This window comes from Schistocerca cancellata, chromosome 2 (assembly GCF_023864275.1).
Source record: "Schistocerca cancellata isolate TAMUIC-IGC-003103 chromosome 2, iqSchCanc2.1, whole genome shotgun sequence".
Lineage (NCBI taxonomy): Eukaryota > Metazoa > Arthropoda > Insecta > Orthoptera > Acrididae > Schistocerca > Schistocerca cancellata.
The window spans coordinates 869,508,450-869,534,794 of record NC_064627.1 but is presented as its reverse complement, the minus strand read 5'-3'; the positions used below and the strand labels follow the sequence as shown (position 1 = coordinate 869,534,794).

General features: G+C 42.8%; 1 pseudogene; it reads left to right on the top strand.

Annotated features, from left to right (window-relative positions):
• Positions 1 to 23,016: 23,016 nt before the first annotated feature.
• On the top strand, positions 23,017 to 23,134 carry LOC126163607 (5S ribosomal RNA; annotated as a pseudogene).
• The last annotated feature ends 3,211 nt before the right edge of the window (positions 23,135 to 26,345 follow it).

Below are 26,345 nucleotides of genomic sequence, written 5' to 3'. Positions count from 1 at the left end.
ACGTGGAGCGAATCGCATGTATTTCCTGAGATACTGACGGAAACAAGATAAGACTAACGAAGATTGAGATACTCCTAACATTACCATGGAATGCACTACCCATAACAAAGTGTTTACCGACAATCAGGAACACGGCCTGTGATGATGACGATGATGCTTGGTTTGTAGCGCGCTCAGCTGCGCGGTTATCAGGGCCCATACAAAGTTCCAGTTTTTACACAGTCCAATTTTTACACAGTCCAATTTTTACACAATCCAATCTAGCCACTGTCCCGAAATATGATGATGATGATGATGATGATGATGATGATGATGAAATGATGAGGACAACACAAACACCAAGTCCCCAAGGCCTATGAAAATATTTAATCCGTTGTGCTTACACATACTTCGACTGTCTCTAAAAGAAGTAGGGAAACTGACTATTGAGCTTAACATTAAATACAATTTGGGATGAAAATGAGATGGATGCTGAAGAGTGGTTGCTGTTTCTTATTGATTGTACAAGGCGTGACAAAAATGTACGGCACAAATTGCAGGACCAATTCCTCACACGTAGACGAAGAAATTACGTTGTATAAAGCTTTGTTTCTATTTTATGATTCATTTTTTTCCATCGAGTTTCAACGAGATCAGATTGCAAATTTTCACAATCGACATGTGTGGGTAGACGTCAATACTCACGCAACTGTTGAAGCAAGTCATCAACAAAGATTTTCTGTCAATGTTTGGGCCGGCATTGTTGGTGACTGTTTGGTAAGGCCTCACTTCCTTCCATACAGGATCAACGGAAAAATTTGTCATAATTTCGTAGAGAATGTTCTACCTAACCTGTTAGCAGATGTGCCTTTAGCTGTGCAACAAAACATGGACTTCATACACGATGGAGCACCTCCTCATTTTAGTGTTGACGTCCGTCGGCTTCTAAGCAACAGATTCGGTGGTGACAGATGGACAAATAGAGATGGACTAATTGCCTGGCCTCCCCGCTCTCCGGATCTAAACTCACTGGACTTTTATTTTTGGAGACATCTGAAAGCTGTTGTGTAAGGAACCCCAGTACAAGACGCTCAGAGTCTCCTACCCGTATTACGGAAGGTTGCGAAATTTTTACTTGAGGGGAACATTTGAAAGCTTTTGTGCATGGAACCCCAGTATAAGATGTTCAGAGTACTCCAGGGGTACATCAGCGCATCCGAGATTCAATACGATGGCGGGTTGATGCATGTATCATTGCCCACGAAGGGGATACTAAACATCTCCGGTGAGAAAGAGTTGCATGTCGTATACTGGTGCGTTCTGTTCGTGTGCGTTTCCCATGATTAATGAGTTGGAGAAGATGAGTTGTAACATGGAAACAAAGCTTTCCCAAACCCATGTTCACATAATACAATTTCTTCGTCTACGTGTGAGGAATGTGTACTGCAATTTTTGCCGCACATTTTTGTTACATCCTGTAGATAATATGTAATGCTGAGTCTTAAAATAAATATTTTTCATTGGTTGAAACGCTGAATAATGTTATAAGATAATAATTAAAAACATGTTGCTAAAATACTTTAGCAAATAAAAATAAAGAAACAATTGGCAGGACACTTAGAAAATATAACAGATCAACCAAAGAGACTGCCTACACTAAGCTTGTCCGTCCTCTTTTAGAATACTGCTGCGCGATGTGGGATCTTTACCAGGTAGGATTGACGGAGTACATCGAAAATGTTCAAAGAAGGGTAGCACGTTTTGTATTATCGCGAAATAGGAAAGAGAGTGTCACTCAAACGTCACAGGACTTGGGGTGGACATCATTAAAACAAAGGCGTTTTTCGTTGGAGAGGAATCTTCTCATGAAATTCCAATCACCAACTTTCTCCTCCGAATGCGAAAATATTTTGTTGACACCGACCTACAAAGGGAGAAACAATCACCATGTACTAATAAGGGAAATAAGAGCTCGTACGGAAAGGTATAAATGTTCGTTCTTTCCGCTCCCTATACGAAATTGGAATAATAGAGAATTGTGGAGGTGGTTCGATGAACCCTCTGCCAGGCACTTAAATGTGATTTGCAGAGTATCCATGTGGATATAGATGAATTAAAATCATATTTGAATATTCATGATGTATGTCATTCCCGACCACTGACATGCAGTCGCATGTGACAAGAGAATACTTTATGTTGAACTACTCCTGTGAAATAACTGTTGGTCTACGAATAAACTTTTCGTATTCATGTGAAGACAGATATACACGCTAAGGTAATCAACATCTTTCTTCCAGCCAACTGGCACACACGTGAGACCATGGACGTACAAACGCAGTCAATCCTACTCACAATAGCGCTGCTATCCCTACACTGATTAAAGCAAAACAGACCAATAAAAAGAAAGATAATTTGTCAGACGAAAAGAACAACGAAATTTTTTTAAAATAGTCACGTACTTATTTAGCATTAATGAGGGTAGGACGTCAAACTGGCCGACTTGGAGCAGGAGAGGCACCACAGGACATTTTAATTTCCACTGTCTATACTTTTACAAATAAATTCATAAAACTTTGTCAGCATGACCAGGAAGCGTTCAGGATTCACGCTCATGGCAGTGGAAGTTCAAAAATATAACAAAATATGTATTTTTTTACATGTGAAATGTCATCATTTTTTTACTTACTATTGGCTGCATTCGTTGCTATAGGTACACTTTTCTTCATAAGTAAGGGAGATTCTTCGATGAATTTTGCACAGCATACAAACCATACTCACAAGTGTATCAAACTCTAGAATTTTCCAAATCTATTAAAAACTGTGCTAAAAATTGAGATAATTAACCATAAAATTTGAGTTTTTTCTAAACATGAAGTTTAAAATGTAACAGCTCATTCATTTTTCCATTAATTAAATAAATTCTAGAGTTTCATACACCTGTAAGTACGGTTTGTATGCTGTGCAAAATTCATCGAAGAATCTCTCTTACTTGTGAAGAAAAGTATACCTATAGCAACAAATGCACTCAATAGTAAGTGAAAAAATGATGAAATTTCACACGTAAAAAAAAACTATTTTGTTACACTTTTGAACTTACATTGCTATGAGTTTGAATCCTGAATCCTTCCTGGTCGTGTTGACAAAGTTTTATACATTTATTTGTAAAAGTATAGACAGTGGAAATCAAAATGTCGTGTGGTGCCTCTTCTGCTCCAAGTCGGCTCGTTTGACGTCCTACCCTCCTAAACACACCAGGTGAGCTAACAATAATTAATCAAGACTGCCCATACCGCTTACGAAAAGAGTGACCGCTTTCTATTTTTTACAATTGTATATTTCCGCCTTAGGTCACACAAGTGGTATCATTACTTGCTTCGATTTATTACCAAGTTATCATCAGACGATCTGAGTAAGTTAAATAATAACTTGACAGTAACTTAAGGAACTGATTATAGCTGTGTAGTGGAAATACGCTGATGAACAATAACATTAAGACCACTGTCCAGTGCGAGACAGAACACCGCCTAGTGGTGCTGCCGCCTAAACGCGGTAAGCAAAGTAATTTACGAGATCCCATACTCCGAGGAGCGTAGGGGACGATGCGGGAAACCCGCATCGTCGTACTAGGCAAGGTCCTAGTAGAGGTGGTTTTCCATTGCCTTCCTCTGACTGTAACGGGGAAATTTACAGTACTACGTGACAAAAAATGTGAAGCACCGAGAATACATGGTCGGATGTCAGTGTAATAGTTTCCTAGAGGTGCACATCATTGGTGTACTCGTAAATGATTAGAGCGTTTGGAATACTCTGTGACAAGTACAACGCTCAGCACAGGGCATTTGTGTTATTCGTATTTAGTTCTGTCAGAGTTTACAAGGGACATGAACAATGTCAGATGTTGAGTGATCACTGTTAAGGACATCGAGATGCCGCATACTGGTGTGAGACAGCGTTATCAGCACCTAACACAATTTGAAAGAGGCCTATTGTGGGCCTCCATTTGGTCATCTGATCGAACAGAGGAATATCCAGATTTGTGGGGCATTCGGATGTGACAGTAGGCCGATCTTGGACTTCATGGGAATGTGAGGGCTGGTTTACTGGTCATCATACACTACTGGCCATTAAAATTGCTACACCACAAAGATGACGTGCTACACACGCGAAATTTAACCGACGGGAAGAAGATGCTGTGATAAGCAAATGATTAGCATTTCAGAGCATTCACACAACGTTGGCGCCGGTGACGACACCTACAACGTGCTTACATGAGGAAAGTTTCCAAACGATTTCTCATACACAAACAGCAGTTGACCGGCGTTGCCTGGTGAAACGTTGTTGTGATGCCTCGTGTAAGTAGGAGAAATGCGTACCATCTCGTTTCCGACTTTGATAAAGGTCGGATTGCAGCCTATCGCGATTGCGGTTTATCGTATGGCGTCATTGCTGCTCGCGTTAGTCGAGATCCAATGACTATTAGCAGAATATGGATTCGGTGGGTTCAGGAGGGTAATACGGAACGCCGTGCTGGATCCCAACGGCCTCGTATCACTAGCTGTCGAGATGACAGGCATCTTATCCGCATGGCTGTAACCGATCGTGCAACCACGTCTCGATCCCTGAATCAACAGATGGGGACGTTTGCAAGACAACAACCATCTGCAAGAACAGTTCGACGACGTTTGCAGCAGCGTGGACTATCAGCTCGGAGACCGTGGCTGCGGTTACCCCTGACAATGCATCACGGACAGGAGCGACTGCGACGAACCTGGGTGCACGAATGGCAAAACGTCAGTTTTTCTGATGAATCCAGGTTCTGTTTACAGCATCATGATGTTCGCATCCGTGTTTGGCGACATTGCGGTGAACGCACATTGGAAGCGTGTATTCGTCATCGCCATACTGGCGTATCACCCGGCGTGATGGTATGGGGTGCCATTGGTTACACGTCTCAGTCACCTCTTGTTTGCACTGACGGCACTTTGAACAGTGGACGTTACATTTCAGATGTGTTACGACCCGTGGCTCTACCCTTCATTCGATCCCTGCGAAACCCTACGTTTCAGTAGGATAATGCACGACCGCATGTTGCAGGTCCTGTACTGGCCTTTCTGGACACAGAAAATGTTCGACTGCTGCCCTGGCCAGCACATTCTCCAGATCTCTCACCAATTGAAAACGTCTGGTCAATGGTGGCCGAGCAACTGGCTCGTCACAATACGCCAGTCACTACTCTTGATGAACTGTGGTATCGTGTTGAAGCTGCCTGGGCAGCTGTACCTGTACACGCCATCCAAACTCTGTTTGACTCAATGCCCTGGCGTATCAAGGTCGTTATTACGGCCAGAGGTGGTTGTTCTGGGTACTGATTTCTCAGGATCTATGCACCCAAGTTGCGTGAGAATGTAATTACATGTCAGTTCTAGTATAATATATTTGTCCAATGAATACCCGTTTATCATCTGCATTTCTTCTTGGTGTAGCAATTTTAATGGCCAATAGTGTAGTTGTGGTGGACCACGTATGATCATCATAAGGGTGTATCACCATATTGTGCAACAAGCATATCACAGCCCCTTCATACAGTTGCCAGCCATCCGAGAGCAAGGAATGGACTACCGGAAACATTCTGTGTCATTTCGCACTTTTGGTCAGAGACTAGCAGCAGCCGCACTAGAGAATTATTGCCGTTAACATCACAATACAAACGAATGCATTTGAACTGGTGCCTTGACCGGGAAGCATGGGCCGCTGATGAATGGCGTCACATTGCTTTCAGCGATGAAACACTGTTCTGCACTATCCCAGGGGACCATCGCCAGCGGGGGCGATGACGATCTAGGGAGAAGTGCCATTCTTCCAATGTTTTGGATAGACACAGCAGTATTGCTCCTAACGTCATGGTATGGGGAACCATCAGACATGGCTTCAGGTCACGGCTGGTAGAGACTGAGGGAAATTTGGTGCCACAACAGTATGCCAAGGATATCCTTAGTCCTCATTTGGTACCTCCGATGTGACGGTATCGTGGTGCTGTTTTTCAACATGACAATGCTCGTCCATACAAGGCATGTGTCTCTATGAACTGTCTTTGTGTTGTTGAGGTATTACCGTGACCAACAGGATCCCCCGATCTGTCCCTGACAGAACACAAGTGGAACCAGGCGGGACGTCAACTATGCCCCAGTGCCAGTATCCAGCATAGAGAAGACCTTCTACAACAGTTGTGGGTGAGCTTGCCGCAGGGTAAGATATAATGGCTCACATCCGAATCTGTGCATACATCCAAGCCGAACGGGGTGCAGCGTCATAGTGAAAAGTGCGCTCATACTGCCACGTTCTTGGCAAATTTGACTCGATTTTCAAACAACTGAAATGACATCACATACCCCCTCAACCTTCGATGTTTCATTTTGTTTCCTCCTTTCCTTCTGGACACTTCACTTTTTTTTGTCAGGCAGTATCTAAGCAGAGCACAGACGAATGGGGAATAGCTGTAAATTGGGAAAGCCACTGACGTAAGGGACCTGATACCCGGCACCTGGGAACAGGCATCTCGAAAATGGCCAAAATGTTACGATGACTGGGTCCACAGCCTTCGTGAAATTTTGAAACGAAATCATTCGGCTTTAGGCTGTTAAAACATTATTTACGGCGATTATAATTTCGACACGTGGTCATTTTCAAGAATTCTGAAAGCAGTCAGTCGTCAAATATCATACGCTAATTATGAGACCCGACGAATGTTGATAATGAAAACTTCAAAGGTACTTTCGTCGGATGGTGTAACGCACTCATTAATATAAACTTGTATCATTCTGTGTAATAGCACTTGCATGTGGTGATGTGAATTTATCTGCTGTTCCATATACCATACACGTTATAAAGCTGGTAAAAAGATAAGGTGAGTATCAAGTCACAACGAAACAATATTCACGAAATACAAGTAGAGAAGAGGGTCTAAAATCTCAGATACAGATGAAAATAGCGCTCCACATACTCAAAACAAGCGCAAGTAATATACAGATGAAGGAAAGAAACACTTATTAAGTACTAAAAAGTGTAACATGGTCTAGACTATTCGCCAGAATTAACTCGGTTTAAGGTAGTCATCAAGAAACACCACATATTAAGATGTTCCTGAAACAGTCCAGCAATTTCGTATTTTAAGGTCAGTCTGTTTATTCAGAATGTATTCTGGCTGCCGGCCGTGGTGGCCGAGCGGTTCTAGACGCTTCCGTCCGGCACCGCGCGTCTGCTACGGTCGCAGGTTCGAATCCTGCCTCGGGCGTGGATGTGTATGATGTCCTTAGGTTAGTTAGGTTTAAGTAGTTCTAAGTTCTAGGGAACTGATTGACCTCAGATGTTAAGTCCCATAGTGCTCAGAGCCATTTGAACCATTTTTTGTATTCTGGCTAGCCTCTAAATTTCCTATAAGTTTCGCTCTCATTTAAATAATTAAGCTGTCTTTTTTTTCCGATTCTATGGAGAATGTCTAAAGAGTTTTTGACGTTATCTGTCTTCTGTTTAGTCGCGTGAATATGGTTGCCAAACCATGATTTGAAGTTATCACTGGTGTTATTATATTCTCTAAAACTTATGTCCAAACTTCTAGTAGTTTGTCCTGTATAAAAGATATTGCATTCTCCACAGCTGATTTCAAAATTTCCAGGTTGTGTGTAAGATTTATTGTGTTGGATACTATGACGTATTGTCAGACCAAACGTGTTGTCAACACGGAAGCATATTCTTACTTTGGTGTTAGTAAATTGTTCACCTATCCTTTCAGAAACAGATCCACTATATGGTAGGGACAAATATTTAGTTTTAGGTTATTCCTCTTTCTCTGTGATCCTTTTACCACGCCTGCTACACTATGTTTAAATTTATGTGGTTATATCATTATTACACCAACTTTCTAACGTGTATAGTGTATGGAACAGCAGATAAATTCACACCACCACATGAAACAGCTCTTACACAGCATGTCAGCTTTATATTATCGAGTGGGTTACAACATCTCACGTAAGCAGCTTTGAAATTTCCATTTTCAGCATCTGTCAGTTTCATAATTACATATACTCGTATTATATTAAAGCCAGATTGCTTTCAAAACGCTCGAAAATGATCACTTGTCGAAACTGTTTTAACAGCCTATAGCGGAATGATTTCATTAAAAAATGGCGAAAGTGATTGACTTTCCGCATGCTGTTGCCCTAAGAATTAATGAAATGTGACTGGAAGACAGTGAAACCACGAGTTAGTTAACAAGATACTGGACGTCCAAGCCTCATCACAGAAGGCGGAGGACGGATGTTTTCCTGCTCTGAAAGCAGCATAGGCGGCGACCTGTGGCAGATCTAACGACAAAGTACAATGCTGGTGGAAGAGAAACCGGAGCAAGCTGTTCAGCGCCTTTGTCTTCCAGTATTGAACAATTTTCTAGTACAATTTCAGTGAGCATAGGATCATCGATACTGGACAGTGGGTCAATGGAAACGTGTGACCTGGTCGAATGAATCATGTGAATCATGTTCCTTGTTACATCAGGTCGAAGGTCGAGTCCGGAAATGACGTCATCCAGGATAACGGCTGCCACGGACGCAAGCTGGTGTGGGCAGTTATGCCATGGCGGATATTCACCTGGTCTTCCATGGGACTCATTGTAGTAACCTAAGACATCATAACAGCTGTGGACTTCACGAACATTACTGCAGACCCACTGCATCCCTTCATGTTTGATCTTCACCCCAGTGACGATGGCATCTACCAGAACTATAACTGTCCATGTCACAAGAGCACATTCGTACTACAGTGGTTTCAGAAGCATAACAGAGATCTCATGGCTTTGCCAACTAATTCGTCCGATCTGAACCCAATGGAACACCTCTGGAACGCTATTGCACGTGAGTTCCGCACCCATAAATCACCGATCTGTAATTTATGGTAACTGTGTAAATGGACAGCCAGCACTACTTCTAGAACGCTACCAAGGACTTGTCGAATCCATGCCACGCAGAATCGCTGTTGTATTACGTTCTAAAGATGGAGCAATAGACCATTTAGCAGGTGGTCATTAAGTTTCGATTCATCACTCAACTACTCTCAGTACTGAAGTACTGTCTCCACACAACAAACGTATGTTGTTAACTGATTTTATTCTCTATGAAAGATTAGTGTAATTAATATGAGAACAATGGAAGTAGGCCAAAGAAAAGACTGAATAATGTCCTCTGCAGCTACAAGCTTTGTTTTTGTTCAGATATGACATTAGATTTATAGATACCTATACACTGAACGACTTCTTATAGTATACGAAAATATGAATGTACCATAATTTGGCAATCTGCTATTAACGTCAGTAAATTGGTTTATCCAGAACTGTGAATCGCAATAGCCCGCCGAAAGTTACTAAAACTCTCTAAAAAAAAACAACAACAAAAACTTGAAAGAAAGCAAAGTAGCATTCGAGACATAATTCTCTAAATTCCAATCCAGTGGCTTCATTCTGTGTGATTTTTCCACGTTCCCATATTCCGATAAGTATTTCAATTCTCAGAGACGAATAGCTAACACAGAAGTGCAGGGTTATCTTGCAGATTAAAAATTAAATTTCCTAGCAGATTAAAGATAAGAGTACTCGAAACGAGAGAGGTGCTAAAGCTTCTACCTGAAGTAAAGTTATAAGGAATGGTCGGGGTTTGTGCCTGGATAATTCAGTCGGTAAGAGCGTTGCCCTCAATCGTCAAGGTTGCGGGTTCGAGTCCCAGTTCAGCACGCAGTTTTAATCTGCTAAGAAGTTTGGAAGAAATCTTATTCATTCGAGACTTATATCACTAAAGGCCTTATGGTCCCAAACAGCTTAATTGAACCCAAATATCTAAACGATTCATGCATTAAAGAGTATATTGTTTTTTTTAATACTCGTCATTTCGAAAGCACCATATAGTTCTGAAACGAAGAGAAACCCTCAAACGCAAAAAAATCTCGCAGATATAAACAACATCAATAACGCAGTAAATTCCTGGTCGCATATAACACATGGAATTCATCCGATAACAATTGCTTGCTGATGGAACGCAGTGTATGAATTCGTTTAATAATGAAACCTGTGGCTGACTGCGACAGTAACATTACAATAACAACCGTGACTTGGATTTCATGTATGTTCAGTTCTAACCTGAGTAGTTGATGTCGTCATTTCGTCGATGATGTGAATACAATATGAACTCTTACATCTTTGCGGTGACATCTCTGCCTCAAAGAAATTTTTTGATGGTACATAATACACAACCCTGTCTTCTAAAATAGTAATTAGAATGACCATTCAAAAATAAAGACATATGCGACGATATACGAGGACACTTCAAAATGTAAGTTACACATTATTATTATGGTCCATCTTTGCAACCACGACACCAAGCAGCGCGGTACACATGCGCCCAATAACATGCCGAATGGACCGCTCAGGATTGGCATCACGTTCTCTTCACCGATGAGTGTCGCATATGCCTTCAACCAGACAATAGTCAGAGACGTGTTTGGAGGCAACCTGGTCAGGCTGAACGCCTTAGACACACAGTCCAGCGAGTGCAGCAAGGTGGAGGTTCCCTGTTGTTTTGGGGTGGCATTATGTGGGGCCGGCGTACGCCGCTGGTGGTCATGGAAGGCGCCGTAACGGCTGCACGGTATGTGAATGCCACCATCCGACAGATAGTGCAACCATATCGGCAGCATATTGGCGAGGCAGTCGTCATCGTGGATGACAATTCGCGCCCCCATTGTGCACATCTTGTGAATGACTTCCTTCAGGATAAAGACATCGCTCGACTAGAGTGGCCAGCATATTCTCCACACAAGAACCCTATCGAACATGACTGGGATAGATTGAAAACGGTTGTTTTATGGTCGACGTGACCCACCAGCCACTATGAGGGATCTACGCCGAATGGCCTTTGAGGAATGGGACAGTCTGGACCAACAGTTCCTTGATGAACTTGTGGATAGTATGCCATGACGAATACAGGCAAGCATCAATGCAAGAGGACGTGCTACTATTAGAGGTACTGGTGTGTGCAGCTCTGTGGACCACCACTTCTGAAGGTCTCGCTGTATGGTGGTACAACTTGCAATGTGTGGTTTTCATGAGCAATAAAAAGGGCGGAAATGATGTTTATGTTGATCTCTATTCCAATTTTCTGTACAGCTTCCGTTACTCTCGGAACCGAGATGAAGCAAAACTTTTTTTGATGTGTATACAGATATGAAAATTGTAAACATTACAGTAATTCATGTTAAGGAACGATACTCAGAACCTTCGTGTGCATTGGTTCCATCATCAGTGAAACGAGTTGTTTTGTTCCGGACGTATAGCCATGAAGAACCTTACGAAAATATGATAGTGCAGAGCTGTATACAAGGAGCAACAAAAATAGACCGAGAAACTTAGAGGTCTTGTACACGGTGAGGCAAATAAATATAGCCCGGAAGAGTGGATAAGACTGGACGTGAATGTGTTCATATAACCACACCCCTTGATGCACATACCACGTGTATGCCCACCGCGTGATCCACATCAGTTCAAAGCGTAGTGTGGGCTGTGTCTGTGTGAGTGGAGCATTGCAAAGGGAACGATGGTACTCACAGCGGAGCAGCGGGTGTTCGTTGAGGAAATGTAGGTGACAACCGAGTCATGGAAACAGTGTGGTCAGTTGTCTGCTGAGAAGTTTAATGATGTCAAAGTGCCAGCAAAGAGTGAGACATGCAACGCTTAGCCCTAAAATGGCGTCAAACAGGATCTGTTTTGACCAAGTTAAAAAAAGAAAAAACAATCAGAAACGTGGCTGCACACCAGAGAATGTGGCTGCAGTTCACTGGAAAATGCTTCAGAGTCCTGCCAAATCACCTTGATGCCTGTCGCAAGAGACCGGCATATCATGACGATGATGTGGAGGAATACTACACCTGGACCTGCACATGTATCCCTACCGAATGTCTGTTGTTCATGCGTTAAAAACAGCATATGCTCCTCAACGCCTCCAGTTTCGTGAGTAGATGTTCTCTAGATAATAATGACTGGCTTGGACATGGATCCTTTATGTCTGATGAAGCCTCGTTTCACCTGAGTGGTTATGTCAACTCACAGAGTCACAGGGTCTTGGCAGTGGAGAATCTGCATATCTTCCAAGAAACACCATTGCATCATCAGAAGACCTAGGTTTGGTGTGCAGTGAGTGCACACCGCATTATTGTTCCCATCTTCTTTCATTAGACATCGCTCCACCTTCAGGAAGTTGCTGCCAGGGCCCAGAAGTGTCAAGAGGTGAATGATGGTCACTGTCAACGTCTACTATAGTGAGGGGAGTACTGTATTTCCTTTCCCCTGCTGTGTTTCTTTGTACCCTGGAACTCTGTTCTCTGGGCCACTTTTATTTGCCCCACCCTGTACATTGTGAGTTGAACAACCTGATGAACAAACCCATGTCCAGAAACATCATCTAACGACACTACAGAGCGTCGAAGCTGTAAAGGAAAACGCCTACTGCTTGGCCACCAGTCGTGAGTTTGTATGGTGGCGAGCGTCGGCGGAGCTCAGTCTAACAGGCTTGACGGCATTTAAATAATACTAGGTAAAGGAATTAGACACTCCTGTTCAACTCAATAATGAACCACATCATTGATGACCTAAGAAAGAAACTGAGCTATAAAATGGGAAATAAAGTGGTAAATATTATATATTATGCTGATGATGCTGTACCGATAGCAAATAATGAGGATAATTTACAAAGGCTACTTCACCAGTTTTATAAAACAGGTAAGCAGTATAGCAGGGCAATCTCATTTTAAAAAACTAAGAGTATGGTAATATCAAGAAATTTACGTTGTAAATTAGAAGTAGATGGTATATCAGCTGAACAAGTGAAAAAGGGTGAGTCAAATGAAAACCTTAAATATTTTTTAAAATATTATTTATTGTGCAGAAGTGGTACAAAGCTGTATCACTTTTCAATATAATCTCCCCCACGCACAATGCAAGTCCTCCAGCGCTTACAAAGTGCATAAATTCCTTTAGAAAAACATTCTTCTGGTAGTCCGTGCAATCACTCATGCACCGCGCGGCGTACCTCTTCATCAGAACGGAATTTCTTTCCTCCCATTGCGTCTTTGAGTGGTCCAAACATATGGAAATCACTTTGGGCAAGGTCTGGTGAGTATGGTGGATGAGGAAGGCACTCAAAATGCAGATCTGTGATTGTTGCAACTGTTGTACGGGCAGTGTGGAGGCTTGCATTGTCATGTTGGAAAAGGACACCTGCTGACAGCAATCCACGTCGCTTTGATTTGATTGTAGGCCGCAGATGATTTTTTTAGGCGATCTATGTACGATGCATTGGTGACAGTGGTCCCACTAGGCATGTAATGCTCCAAAATGACGCCTTTTTCGTCCCAAAAGAGTCAGCATAACTTTCCCTGCTGATGGTTCTGTTCGAAACTTCTTTGGTTTTGGTGATGAGGAAAGGCGCCATTCCTTGCTCGCTCTCTTCGTTTCCGGTTGGTGGAAGTGAACCCAGGTTTCGTCCCCAGTAACGATTCCTGTAAGGAAGCCATCTCCTTCTCGTTCAAAGCACCGAAGAAGGTCTTAACAAGCATCAACACGTCGTTCTCTCATTTCAAGAGTCAGCTGCCGTGGCACCCATCTTGCAGACACTTTGTGAAACTGGAGCACATCATGCACAATGTGATGTGCTGACCCATGACTAATCTGAAAACATGCTACAATGTCATTCAGTGTCACTCAGCGGTTTTCCTTCACTATGGCTTCAACTGCTGCAATGTTCTGTGGAGTCACAACTCGTTGTGCCTGACCTGGACGAGGGGCATCTTCCACTGAAGTCACACCAATTGCGAACTTCGTACTCCATTGGTAGAATTGCAGCTGTGACAAACATGCATTACTGTACTGAACCTTCATTCATCGACGAATTTCAATAGGTTGCACACCTTCACTACGCAAAAACCGAATAACAGAACGCTGTTCTTCCCTGGTGCAAGTCGCAAGTGGGGTGGCCATCTTTATATTGATACTGCGACGGTATGTGTGCGTCTGCACTATGCTGCCGCCTACAGGCCATTCTGCACGCTTACTAACTTACAGGATAACGGCGGGAAATTTCGATTTGTTATTACAAATTTAAAGTTTTCATTTGACTCACCCTCATATCTAGACTTAACCATGGAAATGAAAAATCGAGTGACAAAGAAAATAAGTGTAGCCGGATGCTTTCAAAATACAGTACGGAGAAACAAATTTCTTCCATCTGAGGGGAAAAGAAAAATATATGAAACAACGGTGCGTCCCGTTTTGACACATGCTGCAGAAACTAGAGTAGAAATGAAAAAGATAAAACAAAAGTTAACGACGGTGGAAATGAAGGTACTTGGACAGATCCAAGGAGTAGTCATGTGGAACCAAAGGTTCAATGTGTCGATAGGGGAACAGCGTGCAACACAAAATATAAATAAATGGATGAAGATAAGAAAAAGAAATTGGAAGGATCATGTGAAAAGGATGGGCCCTTCATGACTACCTAAAATTTTTAAACATGGACAACCGCAAGGGAAACAACTACCAGAAGACCACAAGGGAGACAGGTCATCAATTGGTCCAGTACATCTGTGGAATGAGGCAGACAAACAGGGGCAACCGCAGTCAGCAGCAGCAGCAGAAGAAGAAGAAGAAGAAGACATTAAATGTCGTCTAACGCGTCCATGCATGGCTCAACAATACTGCAGAGCGTACAAACTCACGCTTGTCACCAAAGATGTGGCCTAGCTAAAGACGATTTTTCCTACAATTTCGACGTACTTTGGCGTCGTTCACTGACGTTACTGGACATGGGTTCACATCCTCAATTGGTTCTTCAAGACACAAGAAGGATGCTAACTACTGCGCTACCTTGCTCAGTCAAGACACAGTTAAGACATCCGCGAATAGTCCGATGCGGCACTCGACGAATTTCTTTCTTACGCTAACCTTTTCGTCTCAGAGTAGCACTTGCACCGTAAGTCCTCATTATTTGTTAAATGTACCAGGTGTGGGTATAAAATAATAGGACTGATGCTATCACAGGATAAGTACGCCTGCGCCAAAGATGAATGACCAATTTCTGTGAAGAAGACAAATCGATGTAGCCGTGGTCTTCATTTGTAGTAAGAGCTGATTTTTTGCCGGAAAAATGATAAGTTTAATAATAGAGCAACGAATTGTCATGAAGTTTCACATGAAACTTGGAAAAATTGCTAATGAAACCTATCTTTTACTAAAAGAAGTGTATGGTGCATACTGTTTATCACGTACACGAGTTTTTGAGTGGTTCAGGCGTTTCCAAGAAGGCCGAGAACACGTTGACTCACGCCCAGGACGCCGTTCGTCATGAAAAACGGATGAAAATAGAGAAAAAGTAAGCAATCTGACTCGATCTGACCGTCGGTTGAGTATTCGATCGACTGCTGAAACTGTAATTATTGACAAAGAATGCGCAAGGCAAATTTTACTTAACCAGTTTAACTTGGGGAACGTGTGTGCGAAACGGGTGCTGAGAATTCTCCTGATCGAACAAAATCAAGCACGTGAATAATGTCTGGACTGTCACTTTGAATACCGCTGAAAATGATGCTTGGAAAGAGTGATAACATGTGATGAATCTTGGTTCTCACTTATGATCCAAAAACTAAGCGCCAATCCATGCACTGGAAGGGCTCAACTTTGCCGAGAGCAAAAAATCTCGAAAGAGCAAATCAAGGTTCAAAGATATTCATCATTTGGATTTGCAGCTCCTTGTGTTTATCGTGTTAGCAGTTAAAACTGTAGGATGTGAGGTCCGCCAGGTATGCAAAACATCGTTTTTTCAAGTACCCAAACATGTTTTAGCACCACAAGCACCACCATTCACAACCACATAAGCAAGTAAACTTCAGATTCTTGATCCATAGATTAAACATAAACAAACAGAACTACACACAAAAACTAAACACAATAAAACAAATAGCAGTAGAAAATGGTTATGATACTCATATGGTAAACAAGTTAAATAAAAAATATGTAAACAGTACAAATCCTCACCCAACACAGAACAACACAAAGCACAAACAATGACCACACACAAAACACAACAGAGCAACAACATACACACAAAACGAAAGGGCACATACTCACCTACAGTAACAAGATTGTTCACAGAACAGGCTTCATATTAAGGAAACAGGGACTCCAAATAGAATACAGGACAAAGAACACAAGAAACGCCCACAGATAAATTTAACATATCAGGAATATATGAACTAACATGCAACACTTGCCAGTCAGTGTACATAGGACAAACATGCAGAAATTTCAAAAGCAGATATTCAGAACATCTCAGAGCTTTAAAAAGCAACATCTCCCATAGCACATTTGCTGACCACCTTATAGCCCACAATCACCACCCAACTACAATAGATACAGACTTAAGAACACTAAAACCTAGCCACAGCCTCGGCAGCAAACTGACCATTGAGGAAAACTTCCACATACAGCAAGCAATAGCAGAAGGAAAACAGATCATAAATGAATACACTACACTCTGCAAGGACACACTATTTAAGACACTGAAATGGAAAAAAGAACACATTGACACCGGTGTGTCAGACCCACCATACTTGCTCCGGACACTGCGAGAGGGCTGTACAAGCAATGATCACACGCACGGCACAGCGGACACACCAGGAACCGCGGTGTTGGCCGTCGAATGGCGCTAGCTGCGCAGCATTTGTGCACCGCCGCCGTCAGTGTCAGCCAGTTTGCCGTGGCATACGGAGCTCCATCGCAGTCTTTAACACTGGTAGCATGCCGCGACAGCGTGGACGTGAACCGTATGTGCAGTTGACGGACTTTGAGCGAGGGCGTATAGTGGGCATGCGGGAGGCCGGGTGGACGTACCGCCGAATTGCTCAACACGTGGGGCGTGAGGTCTCCACAGTACATCGATGTTGTCGCCAGTGGTCGGCGGAAGGTGCACGTGCCCGTCGACCTGGGACCGGACCGCAGCGACGCACGGATGCACGCCAAGACCGTAGGATCCTACGCAGTGCCGTAGGGGACCGCACCGCCTCTTCCCAGCAAATTAGGGACACTGTTGCTCCTGGGGTATCGGCGAGGACCATTCGCAACCGTCTCCATGAAGCTGGGCTACGGTCCCGCACACCGTTAGGCCGTCTTCCGCTCACGCCCCAACATCGTGCAGCCCGCCTCCAGTGGTGTCCCGACAGGCGTGAATGGAGGGACGAATGGAGACGTGTCGTCTTCAGCGATGAGAGTCGCTTCTGCCTTGGTGCCAATGATGGTCGTATGCGTGTTTGGCGCCGTGCAGGTGAGCGCCACAATCAGGACTGCATACGACCGAGGCACACAGGGCCAACACCCGGCATCATGGTGTGGGGAGCGATCTCCTACACTGGCCGTACACCACTGGTGATCGTCGAGGGGACACTGAATAGTGCACGGTACATCCAAACCGTCATCGAACCCATCGTTCTACCATTCCTAGACCGGCAAGGGAACTTGCTGTTCCAACAGGACAATGCACGTCCGCATGTATCCCGTGCCACCCAACGTGCTCTAGAAGGTGTAAGTCAACTACCCTGGCCAGCAAGATCTCCGGATCTGTCCCCCCTTGAGCATGTTTAGGACTGGATGAAGCGTCGTCTCACGCGGTCTGCACGTCCAGCACGAACGCTGGTCCAACTGAGGCGCCAGGTGGAAATGGCATGGCAAGCCGTTCCACAGGACTACATCCAGCATCTCTACGATCGTCTCCATGGGAGAATAGCAGCCTGCATTGCTGCGAAAGGTGGATATACACTGTACTAGTGCCGACATTGTGCATGCTCTGTTGCCTGTGTCTATGTGCCTGTGGTTCTGTCAGTGTGATCATGTGATGTATCTGACCCCAGGAATGTGTCAATAAAGTTTCCCCTTCCTGGGACAATGAATTCACGGTGTTCTTATTTCAATTTCCAGGAGTGTAGGTACAACATTCTTCGTTATTCTTGTCCGAACAACATATTTTTTGCAGTAATAACTCAATTTCACTTAATACACCGAAGCCGGATACCAGTGTAGGAAAGAAGGACAATTTATTTAACTAATTGATCACATGTGCACTCCCACAAAATAAATCCCTATATCCAATTTGGTGAGATCTGAGAAATGAATGAATGTATGGTCGTCTGCTAACTGTAGATAGTGAATGTGCAATATATGATAATCTTTGCGATGGTCCTTTGATCACCTTTGGTGGAACCAAAGAGACGAAATTTACCTGAGCTTTGACCGCCTGAAATGTGGCTGACCAATACGGTAGCAAGGTGTTCCCCCACCTCGGCGGTGGTGCGAGATGAACTGAAGAATGGCCATGTTTCAGCACTTTGGCGCTGGATCTTGTGTTGGTAAGACCTGTCTTAGGTGTGCTCCATAAAGACAAAAGAGTGGAGAAAATGGTATGCATGGGAAATACTTAAGAGTAGTTTGGAATAATTATTTCTCTATTTCAGGAACTTTTGGGGGGAGAATTAAATGACAGGCAGGTAATATTAAGGGGATCGTAGTAATCTTCGGATGTGACCACTGGTCACATTGAAACCACGGGTAGCAATAAGTTGAAATACTTGCGAGTGCAAGTACTAAGTTGAAACACTTCCGAGTGCTGAAGTTAAGTTGAATTACTGGCGTGTGTACTATAAGTTGGAAATATTTAAGAAATGGCGTGTGCAGGACTTGAAATTAGAGACGAGCACTTCCACGTGGTGAGTACTGTGTGAGTCTCAGTCTGTGTATGAGACAAAGGATAAAGAGAAGTACTCGTCCAAGGTATCTGTTGAGGACTCGCGTGTGTGACGAATATGATCTTAATATTACTTTGCGTGTTACGTTTCCGTGTGACGCTAGATTCAAACTCTAATACTCTGAGAGAGAAGCAAGGTGAGTCAGGCATCTATCCAGCAACGCCACTTGGCTTGCACTGCACAGGAGACGTGCATATATCCTCCAGAGTTCGTGGTAGGAAAGATGAATATGATATTAATATTAGCTTTGTGTTTTATGTTTCCGTGTGACGCTTGATTCAAACTCTAATACTCTGAGAGAGAAGCAAGGTGAGTCAGCCGTCTATCCAGCAACGTCACTTGGCTTGCATTGCACGGGAAGACGTGCATATATCCTCCAGAGTTCGTAGTAGGAAAGAAAAGTTACGAAGTGGGGCAGTGTCGTGTGAAACTGGGATGAATACTAATTGAAGTTGGAAAGCTGAAAGTGGAGTGATTCTAACGTTGTGACTATTCTTTGTGATGTCTTATATGTTGCCAGTATGATGTATTTCATGTAATTTAAGTATGTGTGGTTTGCATGGGAGAGTAGCAAGATAGGTTCAGAGGCAGTGGGTTATGCATGTTCCTTTTTGTGCCGCTCGGTCTGGAGGAAATTTTCGTGATGATGGGTGTGAGAGTCGAAGTGTGAGATATAGAAAAAGATCCACCATCCTATCCAGAAAGTGCACTGTAGCGTTAGGTAATTACGAGACCATAAGATAGAGAATCACCAATGTAAAGCCATGCCCACTGGGCGGAGTTTCTCAGGTGTAATTGTTATATAAAATGTAGTAGTGTGTTTAGGTTATCTTTGAATCATAATAAAATTTATCGGAATAAAAAAGATAGTGAAAAGAAAAAGATTGGTGGCCTTGTTCTTCGAATAGTGTGTAGTCATGATATCCAGAATTTAGGCCACATATTGATCAAAGCCGTTGGGTAAGAAAGAAAATGTGGTATTGCCAGTCCGTAGTGAACAATCAGAGTTGTGTAAATTACTAATAGTCAGATGTGCGTTATCCGTTTCCGTTGCGTAATATTCAAACAGGAGAATAATTTGTAGCTTAATTGTGAGTACTAGTGCTCATAATCAGTCATTGATGTTACTCGATAAACATGAATAAATCCACTCGCTTGGCAGACCACTCATCTTGCAGGCCTGACTGCTTGATGCCACAGTACGGGCAAGGCATGTGGGTGTCTCTCAACATTAAAGGAACTTTACGAAAAAGACAACACAAACTGATAAAGTATGCCCACACATACACACACACACACACACAAACATACACGAAAACTGGACACATTACACCCTGCAAAGACTCGCCATTTTACACAAAAAAGGCTAAGAAGCGTACAGAAAATACACACACACACACACACACAAACATAAAATATAAACAAAATTCAAATTTGGCGCCGAACTCTCTGGTGAACAAATGAACACTGACTGGGCTCGGACACACAACAACCACAATTACACTGTGTTTTGGTGAAGTGCAAAACGCTTTTACAAACTTATTTGTGAAAATACCTGTTATATTTACTAGTGGATCACGACACCTCCCCATGATGCTGAGAATAAAAGGGCTTGCCACACGAAAACATAAGTAAAAACGAATATAGGTGCGAAATATCGTTACAAATTAAATTATGTTGAAATGATAGGTTAACTCCCAACAAAATTTCTCATCAACATCGTTTGGTTGCAGATGACAAGCTACCTGTAATAAATAATACACAAGTGGTCCTGAAAAAACATGCACACCAAGAGTAAAAGGACTAACAAAAAGAAACAAACTATTGTTTGAACTAAATATCCACATAATTTTGTAATCATTTAATAAAACCATTTCACATTACAGATTAAATAAAACAGAAACCCACTGATGATGGCACAGTGGTGCTGAAACATGTTTGGGTACTTGAAAAAACGGTGTTTTGCATAACTGGCGGACCTCACATCTTACAAGGTTCAAAGAGATGATGGTTTTTTATTTCGATACTCATGGAATTATGTATCTCCACTGGATTCCTGAGGCTCTGACTATTAAGACGCTGTGGATACGGAGAGATTTACTACTGAAATTTCGGGACGACACTTTTCAGGAGGAGTCAGACAATATATTACTCCCCCCCCCCGCCCCCCCCCCCCCACACACACATACATCTCGCGTATTGACCACTCGGAGAAAATTCGAGAAATTAGAGCCAATACAGAGGCTTACTGACAATCGTTCTTTCCACGCACTATTCGCGGGTGGAACAGGAATGGAGGGATCAGATAGTGGTACCGAAAATATCCTCCGCCACACACCATTAGGTGACTTGCGGAGTATGATGTAGTTGTAATCAACATCACTGCCTTGATGTTCTTTCTCAACTCCGTGAGAAAATAAGAAAAAAACGACCCGAATTGTGGAAGAACGAGTCATGGGTTCTGCAACAAGACAAAGCAACGGCTCATACCGTTATGAGGTTTTCAGTGAAGTTCAGCATCCCAGAGTTGGACCACCCACCTTATTCGCCTGACCTAGCACCACGTGACTTATCCGTTCCCCAAGGCCAAATCGACATTAATATGAACAAAATTTCAGTCCATTGAAGCAGTGAAAGAAAAAACAGCACTTATCAAGGAACTCACAAAGGAAGACTTCCAGTACTGTTTCCATCTATGCAAACTTCGCATGGATAAAGGAGGGGAGTATATTGAAGGTGACTGTGACTATACATACATGTTTTTGAAGTAAAATATTTTGCAGTAATAGTCCCGTTATTTTATAGCCACATCTCGTATTCTAATGTCTGTCAAACCCCACAGTTTTTAAGCTGAACATCTCCCTCCAGTACCATGGAAGTCATTCCCTGACGTCTTAACACGTGTCTCATCATTCTGTCTCTTCTTCGTGTCAGTGTTTTTACATGCACCTCTCGTCCTCGATTCTGCAGAAAACATCTTCATTTCTTATCTTATCAGTCCACCTAATTTTTATCATCCTTATATTGTACCACATCGATAACGATTGGATTCTCTTCTTCTTCTTCCAGTTTCTCCACAGTCCACGATTCAATTCCATACAATGCTGTATTCCAAACACACATTCTCAGAAATTGCTTCCTCAAATCAAGGTCGGTGTTTGATGCCAGTAGACATCGTTTGGCCAGGAATGCCCTCTTCGCTGTGCTAGTCTGCATTGTAAGCCTTCCATGTTTCGTCCATCATGTGTTAGTTTGCTTCCAGAGTAGCAAATTTGTTTAACTTCGTCTACTTCGTAGTCGCCAGTTTTGATGTCAACTTTATCGCTATCTCATTTCTGCTGCTCCTCATAATTTTCGTCTTTCTTTGGTTTACTCTCAATCCATAGAGTGTCCTCATTAGGCTGTACATTTCATTCAACAGGTCCCTTAATTCTTCTTCAGTTTCGCTGAACACAGCAATGTCATTAGCAAATCTCATCACTGAGATTCTTTCACCTTGAATTTTAATCCCACTCTTGAACTTTTCTTCTATTTCCGTCATTGCTTCTTCCATGTTTACATTGAACAGTAGTGGCTGAAGACGGCATCCCTGTTTTACACTGTTTTTAACCCGAGCACGTCGTTCTTGGCCTCCCATTCTTAATGTTCCCTCTCGGTTTTGTACATATTTTATACATTATCTGCCGTTCCTTGTAACACACTACTAGTTTTCCCAGAATTTCGAATATCTTGCACCATTTTACGTTGTCAGTCTTTTTTTAATTCGTCATATTCTTTGAACGTGCCTTGATTTTTCTTAAGTCTTCCTTCCATTATGAAGTGCAAGGTCAGAACTGCCTTTCTGGCGCCTTTACCTTTCTTAAAGCCAAACTGACCGTCGCCTAAGAGATGCTCAGTTGCTTTTTCCATTCGTTTGTATATTATTTTTGCCAGTAATTTGGATGCATCAGCTGGCAGGCTGATTGTACTGGATCTTTCACGTTTACCAGCCCTTGATGTCTTCGGGATTGTGTGGATGATATTTTCCGAAAATCTACTGGTGTGTCTCCAGTCTCACAGATTCTACACATCAATTTGAAAAGACGTTGAGTTGCCACTCCCCACAATGATTTTAGGAATGCAGAGGGAATTTTATCCGTCCCTTCTATCTTATTTGGCAACGGCCTTGCCGCAGTGGATACACCGGTTCCCGTGAGATCACCGAAGTTAAGCGCTGCCGGACGTGGTCGGCACTTGGATGGGTGACTATCCAGGTTGCCATGCGCTGTTTCCATTTTTCGGGGTGCCCTCAGCCTCGTGATGCCAATTGAGGAGCTACTCGACCGAATAGTAGCGGCTTCGGTCAAGAATACCATCATAACGACCGGGAGAGCGGTGTGCTGACCCCACGCCCCTCCTATCCGCATCCTCCATTGAGGATGACACGGCGGTCGGATGGTCCTGGTAGGCCACTCGTGGCCTGAAGACAGAGTGCTTCTATCTTATTTGGCCGTAAGTCTTGCTTCGTTAAACTCCAATTGTAATACTGAATCTCTTATATCTTCCACGTCGACCCCTATTCTTCTTCTATCACGTCATAGAAAAGACCACCCCCTTGTAGAGACCTTCGATGTACTTTTCATATCCATCCATTCTCTCCTCTGTGTTTCACAGTGGAATTCCACTTGTAGTCTTAATATTACCATCCTTGAGTTTAATTTCACCAAAGGGTGTTTCTACTTTTCTATGTGTAGGTTCTTGTATCTGTCTTGATCCACACTACCAAGGATCAAGACAGATACAAGAAACTGTGCAGAGTAGTACAACGGAATTGCAGAAAGGACAAAACACATTTCATTAATCGTATCTGTAATGAAATAGAACAGCATCATAGTCGCAATCAGGTACGTAATCTCTTCAAAAAAATCAGCAGCATCACCAGTGAATTTAATCCTCGTGCGTGGGTGGTTGATGACGAGAAGGGTAACCCTATCGGAGACAAGGAAGACGTTGTTGCGAGGTGGAAACAGTAATGTGAAAAGCTGTCCTTTGGAATTAACAACAGTACGCACCATCAAGCAGTTGAGCAACTTACTTTGGAACCTACAGTGAAATAGAGAATGCGATTCGACATGTGTAGAATTATAAAGCCCCTGGTGTAGACGGTATATCTGGAGAAATTATAAAGGAAATGGGACAGGAAGATATTGATGTACTGCATTCATTGTGTAAAAGAATATAGGAAACTGGGGAGTGGCCAGAGAACTGGTCAAAGTCTCTCTTCAACCCCTTACACAAGAAAGGGTCTATCAGGAACTGCTCCAACTACCGAACTATTACCCTTATATCTCACGCAAGTAAAATTTTGCTCTACATCCTGAACCAACGTTTGAAGCCGTACATTCAGCCTCACATATCCACAGAACAAGCAGGTTTTGTTGAAGGGAAAGGAACTCGTGAACAGATCCTCAACATAAGACAAATAATAGAAAAATCGCGAGAGTTCTGTGTTCCTGTTTTCATTTTCTTCCTTGACTCTAGGAAAGCCTTGGACTGTGTTGTCTGGGAAAAGTTGTGGCAGATGCTTGCAAGAGTTCGGTGTCTCACCCCACTTGATAGCATTGATCAAAAGTCTATACAATAATCATTTCGCAGTTGTAAAGACGAGTGCTGGCACGTCTGATTCCTTCAGATTATCAAAAGGTGTGAGACAGGGTTGTGTCCTATCCCCACAACTGTACAACATCTATGCAGAGCATGTACTTAGGAAAGCTCTTGATAGTTGGACCAAAGTCATCTCAATTGGTGGGAGAACTATCAACAACCTCCGTTTTGCTGATGATACTGTGCTTTTAGCCAACAGCGAAGATGAACTTGCTGAGCTACTAACGAGAATAAAGGATATTACTCTGGCATTAAATTAGACATCAACCTCAGCAAGTCCAAACTTATGATAACTGATCGAGAAGAACAGATCCAGCTCACAGGTCGATTAAAGGAGCTGGAAGTAGTGCATTCCTTCATCTATCTTGGGTCAACCATCTGCAGCACGGGAAGTTGTGAAGATGAGATAAGAAGGCGGATCACACTGGGGCGAGTGGCTATGAAGAAGCTCATCAAGATCTGGCAGAGCAGAGCAATAACAAATAGCACAAAAATCCGGCTAGTTGAAACACTCGTGCTTTCTGTCTTCTTTTATGGTTGCGGAACATAGACACTCAAGGCAAGAGATAAACAGCGCATTGATGCTTTTGAGCTTTGGTGCTGGAGTAGGATGCTACGCATAAAATGGGCCGAAAGAAGACAGATGTGTCCATTATTGAACAACTCGCTACCTCCAGACGCCTTTCTTTTCGAGTCACCGAAAAAGTTCTCCAGTTCTTTGGCCATACTATGAGGAGACATGGAGAAAATCTAAAGAAAATAATCTTGCAAGGAAAGATCGAGGGCACGAGACCAAGAGGAAGGGCAGCTAGCAGATGGATAGATCAAATCAAGAAAATCTCTGGCCTACCTCTTCAGCAGGCACTAAGAGAAGCTGGCAACCGTCTGGGATGGAGACGCTTGGTTCATGAGGTCACGATACTCAGCAATGAGCACAACAGCTTATGATGACGACGATGATGATGATGACGTGCTAACTCAGTCCTTCTGACAACCTTTTTTTTCGATTTATTCACATTTTTTCCAGCAGCCATTTCCCTTTTGTTTTCCTGCAAATCTTTTTTATTTCATTCCTAAGTGATTTATACTGCTGCATTCCTGTCTTTCCCCAAATTTTGTACTTCTTCTTCATCGATCAGTTGGAGTATTTCCTCTGTTACCCAAGTTTTCTTCGTTGTTCCTCCTTTTTACTTCTGTGACGGTCCTCGTCAGATATATCCGTTTCTCTTCAACTGAACTGCCTACTGTGATATTTATTATCACAGTACCTACAGTCTTACAGAATTTCAAATGCACCTCATCGTTTCTCAGTACTTCAGGATTCCACTTCTTTCCACATCGATACTGCCGATGTTGGACAGTGGTGAATGATGATGACGATGTTCAGTTTGCGGGGCGCTCAACTGCGCGGTCATCAGCGCCCTTAGAAAGTTCCAGTCTTTACACGTAATAATAATAATAATAACAATAATAATAGTAATTTTATTATCATTCGGCCATTACAGCAACAGACAACGTCGGGCATGTAATACAATATAACTGTTAATTCAAAGAAAACAAGAGGCATGTCATTAATACTACAAAATTATATTGCATTTGAAACAATCATTTATGTCATAGAATGGGTGAGCAACTAGACATTCGTACAGTGTTTGTTTGAATGCTTGTTCAGGTAGTTCTTGTACATGTTGTGGAAGCTTATTAAATAATTTGTGCCCCATCAGTTCACAGCTGTTAAGTGACTTTGACAGTCTGTGGTAAGGAGTATAAGTGCATCTGCTGCTTCTCATGTTGTAGAAATGTATATTTTCTCTACGTTTTGCTTCTGGTAACTTCTTTTT